Below are 12,806 nucleotides of genomic sequence, written 5' to 3' on the forward strand. Positions count from 1 at the left end.
TAAACTTCCCAATGCCAGTTGGGAGTAACTAACTAAAAGTAGCGAGTAGCAAATAACTACGAAATACATTTTTTCCAGTAGTGTGATAGTAGATCAGCTGTTTTCAATATAGTGTAGGCTAACTTTTCCAGAAACAAGCTTCTACTTTTAACAAGTAACAGTGTGATAAAAAGACATTGTTTTTCAGGAAAAAGTTGTTCTTGGTCAAATTTATAGAACACAATGGATGGGTGGAGATTAAAGGGTTAGTTCACCCAAAAATGAAAATTCTGTCATTTACTCACCCTCATGTCGTTCCACACCTGTAAGACTTTCTTTCATCTTTGGGACACAAATAAAATCTTTTTGATGAAATCTAAGAGCTTTCTGTCCCTCCATAGACAGCTACATATCTACCACTTTGAAGCTTCAAAAAGTTCATAAAGAGATCGTTAAACTAATCCATATGAATTGAACGGTTTAGTCCAAATTTTCTGAAGAGACTTGATCGTTTATATGATTAACAGTTTGAATTTAGGCTTTTGTTCACATATAAGCATTCATCAACTCACACATCAGTTGTGCTTCAGCAAGAAGTTTCTCGCGCATCATTCAGATTCGTTTGAGCTTTTGTTTATGTTCACTGATCAATGATTATATGTGAATAAAAGCCTAAATTAAATCTGTTTATCATATAAAGAGACCGAATCTCTTCAGAAAATTAGGACTAAACCACACAATTCATATGGATTAGTTTTACGATCTCTTGATGAACTTTTTGAAGTGTCAAAGTGGTAGATATGTAGCTGTCTATGGAGGGACAGAAAGCTTTCAGATTTCATATCTTAATTTGTGTTCTGAAGATGAACGAAAGTCTTACGGGTGTGGAACAACATGAGGGTGAGTAATTAATGACAGAAGTTTCATTTCTGGGTGAACTATGCCATTAAACTGTCTGTGTGGAGCGATTGTGATTGATATTTTTTAGTATGTACTACCGTTTAAAAGTTTGGGGTCAGTAAGACCATACATAAGTCCATACAATTCATGCATTGTCAATCAATAGTTACTTAAATTATAGTCTGTTTGTCATACAAAGCTATTGTTTGGCTCTGGAAGCCTTTATATATACTGTACTAGGTATATGGACTGCTTTTACAGTGCTTTTGTGGTTTTACAACCCATGGTCAATATGAACTGTCATCGTATGGAAAATGTTTTATCTAGATCTGGACCTGTTAGACTGATAGCTTTATTGTGAGCTATTCGGTGCTTGAGTTTCCACTGTGGTCTAAAACAATCAATATATCCTTCTGGTTCCCAGACTCATCACCTGAGAAACATCAATTGTGTCTCTCATAAGTTCAAAGATTTATCAACCTCCTGACCCCCCTGAGCCTCGTATAAGGGTGCCTGTGAAAGGGTTTCTTTTGCTCATAGTGGGAGGGAAACTGATCAGAGGCATTCAGTCAATATTACTGATCTGGAGATCTTTGATCCACCACTATATACAGTATAAGGACAAAGAGACCAAGAAAGAGAGAGTATAAGAGAGAGAAGGGCATTGAAAGTGAATGGGCAAGCATGACATAATTAAGCATTGATTTCAGGCAATAATATCATATCGTTTCAGCATTGTGGACTGTTTGTTAAAGGTGTCCTTGATCAATGATTTCACTTTTTTAACTTTAGTTAGTGTTTAATGTTGCTGTTTGAGCATAAACAACATCTGCAAAGTTACAACGCTTAAAGTTCAATGCAAAGGGAGATATTTTCTTTGACAGAAATCACTTTTTAAGGACTACAACAAATGGCTGGTAGGGACTACAATGAGCTCCTTCCCAGGCTGGTGACATCACAAACCCCAAAATTTACATAAACCCTGCCGCCGGGAACACGCAACAAAGGGGGTGAGGCCATGTTGGGCTGCTTTAGAGAAGAGGAAGAGTTGTTGGAGTTATGTTGTTACCATACCAGAGAAAAGGAAGAGTTGTCATAGTAGAGTGTTTTTACCATTTATTTTACACTGAGCTGCTTCACAAATGAGGGTCAATTCAACGCTGGATTTGCACAAAAGATTAACATGACGGCACATGCTAGTTGATGAGTTGAATCAACTCCACAGTAACTACATAAATTTATTCATTAACCATTCAGAAACGTCCAGTTTCATTCTAAAAGTTTTAACTTCTTCCTGAGTCTCTCCATCAGTGTCCGACTCCGGTTTGAACAATGTAAGGCTGAACACCGTTACTGACAATTGTCATTTTGGCTGCGTGAGATTCTCCAGCTTTGTTGTTGTTGAGAAAACGGCGTGTTTTTGCTCACACCCATATAGAGGCAAATTTGACAAGCTTTAATAAATTATCTGTGGGATATTTTGAGCTGAAACTTCACAGATACATTCTGGGGGCACCAGAGACTATATTACATCTTGTAAAAGGGGCATTATAGGACCCCTTTCCAGTTATAGCACTTTGTTATATCTTAAACCAGGTCAAAGCAATAAAAACACTAAAAAAAAATAAAAATTGGCCCCCATATACCAAAAATATTTGGATTTCGGTGGCATGTCCTGGTTAATGTCTAACCTTTATTCTAACACGGTTTTAAAAGCATAACAAGACCCAATACTTCATTCAACAGTTCATTTAGTATCACTAAACAGGCTTTGCTCTTTCCACAAAAATATCATGTAACCAAGATTGAGGTATATTGTAAACAGCCACTGAGATTATTGAGCACAGGGTGCAGAGAATTAGCCAAGAAATCCATGGATACTGATGCCATTTTAGCACCGTTACCATAGCAACAGCCCAAAGCCTCACTTCCTTGTGATAATCTGATAATCAGTTCTCAGGTGAAATGAGAATGTTCCCATGATATGAGCCACAAAAGAATAGTTATTGCAGCTCTTATGCACAAGATTCAGGCGCGTATACAGGGAAAGATATATGAGTGAGAACAGACGCCAACATCTAACATATGCTGCCCAGTCTATCAGTCTGTCTCAGATTTCCCATATGCACCCCATGAAAAAATGTGTGCATCTTTTATTGCACACAGGTTTTTTCTACATAGTGGAGACAAAATGTTCTCGATCTTGAATAACTGAAAAAAAGCAGTGTTTACGTACTTGATAAAGCACTTGGAGGTCTCTATCTATCTATCTGTTTTTCTGTCTGTCTGTGAAATGTCCCCAGTTTAGTCACCTTAAAACAACATAGGTTCATTTACCAGAACCTTAAACATCCTGATGGATGTGAAAGTGGATCATGCAAAACTTTCACTTCTTTCTATGCTATTTTATTTAGACTTTGGGGTTTTACACACAAAGTTGAGAGGTTATAAACAGTCTCTTTCAGCAGAACATTTTTGCTGCTTTCACTTTCACCTATTGTAACATGCCCTCCTTAATGATTGCCAGTCGCTTGGTCCTTTTTGATTCTCGGCACAACAGGGAAGCAAGGGGATTTTTTCACGATGTGCCCATATCGATAACAACACCTCCCAGGTTTCCTGTTAGTTGAGCACCTCATAATGATTTACAGCAGAAACTCCCCTGTATTCCTCACCTCCAGGACACATGACATGCCCAGACACGCCTCGTATCTGATGAAACATCCTGGTACGAGGAGAAACTAGCACATCTCACATGTGACTCATTGCTCATTCAAATATGTGACTCTATCACTACTCATTATTTACATTAATAATAAAAAAATGTAGCCTTGGTGAGCATAAGAGACGTCTTTTAAAAAACATTATGTTTTTATTATGTAATGTTTTTGAATGAGTCTCTTCTGCTCACCAAGACTGCATTTATTTTTATCCAAAGTACAGTAAAAACAGTAATACTGGGAAATATTATTATTTAAACATAAATTATGTTATTTTTAAACATGTCACATGATCCTTCAGAAATCATTCTAACATGCTGATTTGGTGCTCAAGGAACATTATTATCAATGTTAAAAACATTGGGATTCTTTGATGAATAGAAAGTTCTGATGAATAGATAATTCTTGTAACATTATTAATGTATTTACAGTCACTTTTGATCAAATTAATGCGTCCTTGCTGAATAAGGGTATTCATTTCTTTCATCTTCCTGGCTCCAAACCTTTGAACAGTAGTAAACAAGTTCTCCAGAAGTTTCTGTGAAGAATCACTCAAACCCTGAAACAAAATCCCTCATCAGAGCGGCAGAACCCACAAGGCCCCCTCTCTCTCTCTCATTCAGCCTTCTTTCAGTCTGGGTTTTAAAATAGCTGCATTTGCGTCATCTCATGTGTGAAGTAGTAACAGCCACACAGAGGTCAGAGTACACGGAGAGTGATTATTATATTATGAGAGATGAGGGAACGCTGCCTTGGCTTTCAGTGGCTGTCATTAGCAGGCTAAGTGCATTAGATCTGTAAATGGTGAAATGGTGTTCTGGCTCTTTGCCTCCATCTGCTCACTTTCTCCATACCTCACTCGAGGTGTTTCTAGCCTTTCATCAGTACTAGAGCACAGACACCACATTAACTATAAAAAAAAGTGTAATTATTATCATTATTTTTGCAAAACAGCACAATTTTGATGACTTTAAGAGCATTTTGACATTTTCTTTTGCATAATGTTGAGGTAACTATGGGCTACAGATGATAGCTATTTTTATCTGCATAACTGTATCCTTAACATGTTTGAACATGCTAACGTTTACTTTATCAGTGACCTAGCAAACAGATGGATCTATCCTGCTACTGTACATTCGTTTACTGTGTGTTTAGTTATCTTAGGCCTCCTGTACTTCGATACAAACATCACATTTTTGTCACATTTGTAGCTAATGTGATGTTAAAGTCGTCATGAAATCAAAATTGACCCTATTTACTTTGTTAGTGCAAATTCCTAGTCTTGTGTTGAACAATTAATCAGTGCAAGTTAATACACAAAAAAAAAAATTGTTTGTCGTGGTAATCTTTAATCAAAATCTGAAAAGTTACTCTGATGATGTCAGTTTGACGGCTTGGGTTGAAAATGCTTAAACCACCCCTCTCCAAACGTTAGTCTGCTATGAGCGAGAGATGGAGAGGAGGAGCGCTAAGGTAAAACCCTGCCCTCTATTCAATATTCGGTTTCACTTGGAAATACGTCACAACACTGGAGAAAAGTCGTTTGCAACTTCCGGGTCACAGGGACTTTAACTTGTCTTAAATTTTAAAACACAGTTAACTTGCATGATTGAAACCAAGGCATCAAATCTGTACCGGCAACACAATATGCACAAACATTCTACTAAATAGCTATGTTTACAATAGCTAACCGTTAGGGATGTAACTTATTTATCATTTATATTTAATGAACAAGTAAGATATTACTTGTCACTGGCATTAACACAGTCATTGCTTATAGAGTCAATGTAGTGTTTACATTCATGTAGTCTACTCTTCAGCACAATGGTAATGACAAAAACTTCAACATTAAACTCTTTTAAATGTCAAACATAACAGCATTAAACACTAACAAGTCTTTCCCTTCACTAAAAAAAACAAAAAACAAAAAAAACAACAACAAATAAAATAACACTTAATTTCAACATTTATTCTCCATTTCCACTTCTATGCAAATCATGCTGGGAACTATCAAGACAGTTTCATTAAGTTACTAAAACTTAATTAAAAAAAAAAAAAAAAAATAATCAGTTTAAATTACACACAATATTTAGTTAATCTAATGATCAGCATTATTATGTCAACAGAACTCAACAAAATAATGTTTGCAACTTAAAAAAGTTTAATTAACTCAATGAATTAGATTATTTAAGTTGTGGTAACTGGTCCACTGAATTTCTTTTTTTTTAGAGTGTTTTATGTCTCACGAATGTGTGTACGTTTATTTACATCTCACACATTATAAACTGGTCAGCGCAGGAAACTGAATATTTACTATATATTTAAAAACCTCTTGTCTTTTTGGATATGTCATCAAGACAAAAACAACACAATCTCCCATCAATTCATAACTATATAATTGGTGGCTAAATCGTACGATCTTTATCTGTTTCAACCCCAGTGACGGGTAAGTTTAGGGGTGGGGTTCTTCATAATGTGAGTTTCTTTTAAGATTTGTACATTTTAATACCATTTGAATCGTATGAATTCATACGAAATCACCACCTTTATAAAATACATAATGCACATATAAATGAATATAGGATTCGGATAGAAAGGTTTAGGATTCATACTGTATAAACAGAACTTTCAGAATCTGAAATCGGATTGGATTTAATCAGATTGATGAAAATTAGTGCATTTAAATATACCTAATGTAAATTCAAATAGCTACTCTTTTACACATTAACAAGAATAAGCTTGTTAGCTGCCTAGCAAACACCAGATGTTTTTATAATTTTATTTTAAATGTTAGATAACGTCTCAGTACAATGTTTTAAATACGTTCTAGAAACCACACCTAAAAATAAAAAATGATGTACTTGAATAAAGCATCATGTTAATGTGAAAATACCTTTAAATAAAATGTCAATATAACATCATTTACAACAAAAACAAAACCAAACCATACTGAAATATTTGAAGGATGTCTTACTTAGGGTACGTTTACGTTGTTTTTCGTGTACAGATGACAGTGTTGTCAAAACGATGCCCGTTCACACGGATCCACGAAAATGATTAAAAACACTGTATTATGCTGGCAGGTCAGTAGTTGGCGACATCACTTTGTAAAGAAACACTACGTGTCTATAAACTGAACATGTAATACGCATATGCATGACGTCACCATTTCTACAAATTTGTGTTTTTGTAGTTTACACGGAGACAATAACGGTATCGTTTTCAAAAACTTGAACTCTTCTTAAAAACCCGTTTTTAAAAGTTTGCGTTTTCAGGCCCTCAAAACGCCGGTGTTGAATGGCCAAGACGCATAAACAGTTTTCCATTTTTAGTTGAAAAGGTGTAAATGCCTCCTTAGGCTGTAGAATATTGTTCAAACAAAAAAATTAAATCTTACAAAATGGCAGATATATGCCAATAACAGTCAGTTTATCACAGCTGTCAAACAATTCTCTTTGGTAAATTGTGATTTCATATTATTTGAACTTTGTGAATGACAAGTATTTTCACAACATTGCAAAAATGCCCAAACAATGCCATTACAAAGTTTCGGCAATGCTGTGAAAGTACTAATTATGCTAAACTCAACATCTGTTATGTTGCGTAGGATAAAAACATTATCAAAACGTTTCACAACAAAAAAGATCAAATACAGCGAATGTGATAGCATTTTCTCAGCTCGGTATCACTACAGAGATGGCGTGATGAGGAGAATGTAAAGGTTAACATATGTTTATGCTGAGCTAATGGAAAGTTTCTGAGGCCTGCGCAAAAGGAGGGGAAAAGCAAACAACAACAATCTCCTGAAGAGAAAAGAGCCCTATTGCCCTGTTGCTGTGGCGACCACCCCTAGAGCTCTGTGCACACATACAAACGTGGGCAAATTCTGGCATTCATCTCACTTCTCCCCTACCCAGCCAGACAGCAACAAAGCACAAGCCTGTCCACTGCCCCACGGCCCACCACAGCTCTTTTGTGTGGGCTGGCTAGTCTTTTTACCAGACACTCCCTGTGTGCTTCTATGAGTAGACAGATCTTGTTTACAGGGAATGTGTCTGTGTACAGGACCCCAGGGCGGCTGGAATGATGCCTGACGAGAGTGTTTGCTAGAGGTTTGCTTCACTGCCTATGTGTGTTTGTCAGCTATTGTTTATTTATCCATCCTTTTGTTCGAAGAATCTCATGATCAGTTTTAGAAACGGAAAGTACAGAAAAATGCCACCTCTGTAAGCACCCTGTTAAAAGCGTCAGAATTTTATCTTCATCTATCTGTCTTCGTCACTATGAATACTGTGGTTCTATCACACAACAATCTTGACTTGGGTTTCTGCATATGCATATGAAACTAATCTTACATTCTATCTTATCAAGATAATCAAGTAGCAAAATTACACTGTACACATCCTATATGACAAGTCTGTACCCTCTGCGACCATTTCCTGGCAGATGTTTTTCTACATATTAAAGATATAGACAGAATTACATCCTCAATCTTCTGTGATAGTGTGTGTGCATGTGTCACACAAATAGAACAAAAGGTTGTTTGAATGCTGTATTACATCACTGAGAATGGAATGTAGGTGTGTGTAAAGGCATATAGTGGTCATATGTTATCACAGCATTTGTAAAAAATAACTGTTCTGACACAAGACATTGTGTCAGTGTATCTAAAAATGCTGAAAGTTATGTGTGAGGGTTTGTTTTAGGATAGTAATAGCATTGGAAAATACCATTAGCTCAAATGAAAACAATAACAATTTTAGTCTTTTGTCTGTGTTTGCTGCAGTTTATTGATCTAGATGTGAGTAAAAATGTTGGTAGGGTGTGTGTTTGAACAGCTGTAGGCCAAGCTAGATATTCAGGTGTGTGCAGAAACAACAGCAGGTGACTGTAGAAAGTCACACGCCACTGGATTTACACTGTTCTTACAGCCAAATCATCATATCATATTACAAACGGACAGCATATGTGCCTGTACGCTTGATCTCACACAAATACAGGCTTCAATCACCTTCATATGTCCTTAACGCTCACATATGTGAAGATGCAACTGCACTGCATAAATAGCACATACAATATACACAGCGCTGTAATTTATTGCCATTGTGTCCTTAAAATAAGGCAGATATATTTAATAATTCATAGACAGTCAGAATATGGTTATTCAATTTTTCATTGTGGTGCGCAGCAGTGCTGCATATACATTAAGGCTCACATATAAAAGTGAAGGTCAATGTGATTTCTCCGTCTTCATCCATTCCATTAGACCAGCGTTTGTGTGTGTGTGATGTATGAGTACCGTGATTGAATGATATTCATGCATGTGGGAGTGTGATGGATGACCCTGTGTACTAGCGTCCATGTTTCCCTCTGTGGTTTCTGCTTTGTGAGTGTTTGATTGATACGTGGGTGTGCTGGTTTTATTATTTGTTTAGTAATTGCTGCAAACCTTTATGAAGCTGTGATGATGGGTAAAACGGATATAAATGGATTTCAGGAGAAGCATGTTCAAATATTCCCAGCAATTACCGCAGTGAGCTTTATAAATATTGATATTAACATACAGCAGGAAAACCTGTCAATCTTTTTCCGTATATCCATTATAAAGAGATATTTTCTTTTACAGAAATCGCTTTTTAAGGACTATAACAAATGGCAGATATGAACTACAATAAGCTTCTTCCCGGGTTGGTGACATCACAAACCCCAAAATTTACATAAACCCTGCCGCCGGGAACATGCAACAAAGGGGGTGAGGCCATGTTGGGCTGCTTTAGAGAAGAGGAAGAGTTGTTGTAGTAGAGTGTTGTTGCAATGCCGTCATTTTACGCCAGACTGCTTCACAAACGAGGGTCAATTCAACTCTGGATTTGCACAAAAGATTAACATGGCAGCACATGCTAGTCGATGAGTTGAATCAACTCCACAGCAACTACATAAATTTGTCCACTAACCATTCAGAAACGTCCAGTTGTATTTCAAATATTTTAACTTTTTCCCAAGTCTCTCCATCAGTGTCGAACTCCAGTTTTGAACAATGTAAGGCTGAACACCGTCACTGGCAATCGTCATTTTGGCTGCGTGAGATTCTCCAGCTTTGTTGTTGTTGAGCAACCGAAGCGTGAGCTGTTAAAGCTCCGCCCTCTTCTGGAAAGCGGGCCTGGGAGCAGCAGCTCATTTACATTTAAAGTGACACACACAAAAACAGTGTGTTTTTGCTCACACCCAAATAGGGGCAAATTTGACAAGTTATAATAAATGATTTGTGGGATATTTTGAGCTGAAACTTCACAAACACATTCTGGGGACACCAGAGACTTGTGAAAAAGGGGCATAATAGGTCCCCTTTAAGTCATACTAAAACTAGTGTTAAGTCATACTAAAACTTTATGTGAGAAACTTTGTCGAAATTATGCCACTATGTGCTGATCATAAACCCTTCAGAGAATTGTTAACTGCTGCAACCAACGCTATCTCACGACCAATTCGTACGTATTTTACGAGGTGGCTAATTCGTACAAATTTGTACGACCTCACTTGTACGAATTCATACTATTTGTCTAAACCCCAGTGATGGGTAGGTTTAGGGGCAGGGTTAGGGGTAGGTCATTCGTACAAATTCAGTCGAATTTGGCAACTCGTGTAATAATTATGATTTAGCAAAAACGTATGAATTACGAGTGAGGTCGTACAAATTCGTACGAATTAGCCACCTTGTAAAATACGTACGAATTGCCGTGAGATCAGGGTTGCAGATAATTGATTCAGTGAACCAGATAATTGATTGGGTGTACTGTCACTTTAAGAGCAAGTAACTTTGTCATAAAAACTTTGTAACAGTTACCGATTACAAAGTACATTTATTCCAATAATTATACAGGAACAGACCATCATACACTCTTAAAAATAAAAGTTTTTTATTAGCATCTATGTTTCAATTAAGAACCTTTAACATGCATAGAATTGCTCAAAAGGTTCTGTATAATAAAAAAGGATCTTCAGATTATTAAACTGAACTGTTCATTGAAAGGATCTTTGGGGAAACCAAAAATGGATCTTCTAATCTATGGCATCGCTGTGAAAATCTCCTTTTAGAACCTTTATTTTAAAGTGTGTAAATCAACATTATTTTGATCAGTTGCATTAATCTGTTGGACAAATATGTTTCACTGGCAGACATTTTGTAAAGCTGTTCCCTGTTCTCCTTTTGCTTGTCTATGGGTGTGTGTATGAGTGTGTAGTAATTAAAGCGATTACCATGACTGAACCCACAACAACAATGTCATCTGGGTCACAAGTGTTAATGAGAATGCAACACACAAGCACACACTCACATAGACGGAAACTGGATAAATGCTTACCTGTCATTGCATCAGATTCCTCATTGATTCAGATCTGCTTCCTAAAAACAGCAGCAGATGCAACCGGCATGCAATGCCTTGCAGTAGTGTGCGTGTAACATTTTATATGTTGCATTACACGTCATACATTTATTCATAACTGCACTTACTCTGAGTTTATGATGAGCTGATGGTTTTATACACATCTATATTGAATATACTGCACTTTTTTTCAGTAATATACTATACATTCAAAGCACAACTTTTACAGAGTAGCATTTACTGTATTATTTATGGCAGTTGTATAGACCAGCTTTCACATCTCTGCATGCTACACACTTGGCTTGGCATATCACAGCCTGCTCTGGGTTTATCATGTCTTTAAAGTGAGATTCTGAGCTTATTCAATGTTGTTTTGTTCATCTTGTAGCAGCTAGACTGGCTTCATGAAGGATGTAAAAGTTGTATTCTAGTCTAGGTCACTTTAGTTAGTCTGTGAATGTATAGGGTTGAGTGCTTGAGAGTTTTTCCCTCAGTGATTTCAATTATTTACTCTGAGATCTCAAGAAATGTTGAGAAACATTTTAATAAATAAAATGACTAAATTTCTCAAATCTCTCAAAGCCCTAGCAGCTCCATCATGAACCCCTAGGGAATGGGAATGGGGTAGGGGGTTGTTTATGGATGTGTGTATATCCAGACAGATGTGTTGGGAGAGACCACACAAAACACATTACTTATGGTTGTTTTAAAAAATCAGGCCAAGAGGCATAATCTCCAGTGTCTGATTCAGACAGACATACTCAGACCATCAGTAGAGGAGAGTGGGCTATGCTGTGCTGCTTTATGCCACGTTGTCCTCTAGGCAAGAAGAAATTCGATAAATTAATATGCCTAATTATATTTCAGGATGTCTCAAACTTCAACTGAGATTATAAGAAAGCATTTATAATGTATTAATACAGAAATAAGACTTATATAGATATATATAGTTTTCATGACTAACTTGGTTTATCGCTCTCAGATTTACTTTAAGGGTTAGTTCACCTAAAAATGAAAATTATGTCATTAATTACTCACCCTCATGTCATTCTACAACCGTAAGACCTTCTTTCATCTTTGGAACACAAATTAAGATATTTATAAAATCTGATGGCTCAGTGAGGCCTCCATTGCCAGCAAGATAATTAACACTTTAAGATGCCCAGAAAGGTACTAAAGACATATTTAAACAGTTCATGTGACTACAGTGGTTCAACCTTAATATTATAAAGCGACGAGAATACTTTTTGTGCACCAAAAAAACAAAATAATGTCTTTTCAACAATGATCTAGTGTTGGCTGATTTCAAAACACTGCTTCGAAGCTTTATGAATCTTTTGTTTTGAATCAGTGGTTCGGAGCGCCAAAGTCACGTGATTTCAGTACACGAGGCTTTGTTACATCATAAGTGTTTCGAAATTTCAATGGTTCACGTGTTTGATATGCGATCCGAACCACTGATTCAAAACAAAAGATTTGTAAAGCTTTGAAGCAGTGTTTTAAAATTGGCCATCACTAGATATTGTTGAATAAAGTCGTTATTTTGTTTCTTTGGCGCACAAAAAGTATACTTGTCGCTTTATAATATTAAGGTTGAACCACTGTAGTCACATGAACTGTTTTAAATATGTCTTTAGTAGCTTTCTGGGCGTTTGAAAGTGTTAATTATCTTGCTGGCAATAGAGGCCTCACTGAGCCATCAGATTTTATCAAAAATATCTTAATTTGTGTTCCGAAGATGAACAAAAGTCTTACGGGTGTAGAACGACATGAGTAATAAATGACATAATTTTCATTTTTGGAGGAACTAACCCTTTAAATACTG

This window comes from Ctenopharyngodon idella, chromosome 4 (assembly GCF_019924925.1).
Source record: "Ctenopharyngodon idella isolate HZGC_01 chromosome 4, HZGC01, whole genome shotgun sequence".
Lineage (NCBI taxonomy): Eukaryota > Metazoa > Chordata > Actinopteri > Cypriniformes > Xenocyprididae > Ctenopharyngodon > Ctenopharyngodon idella.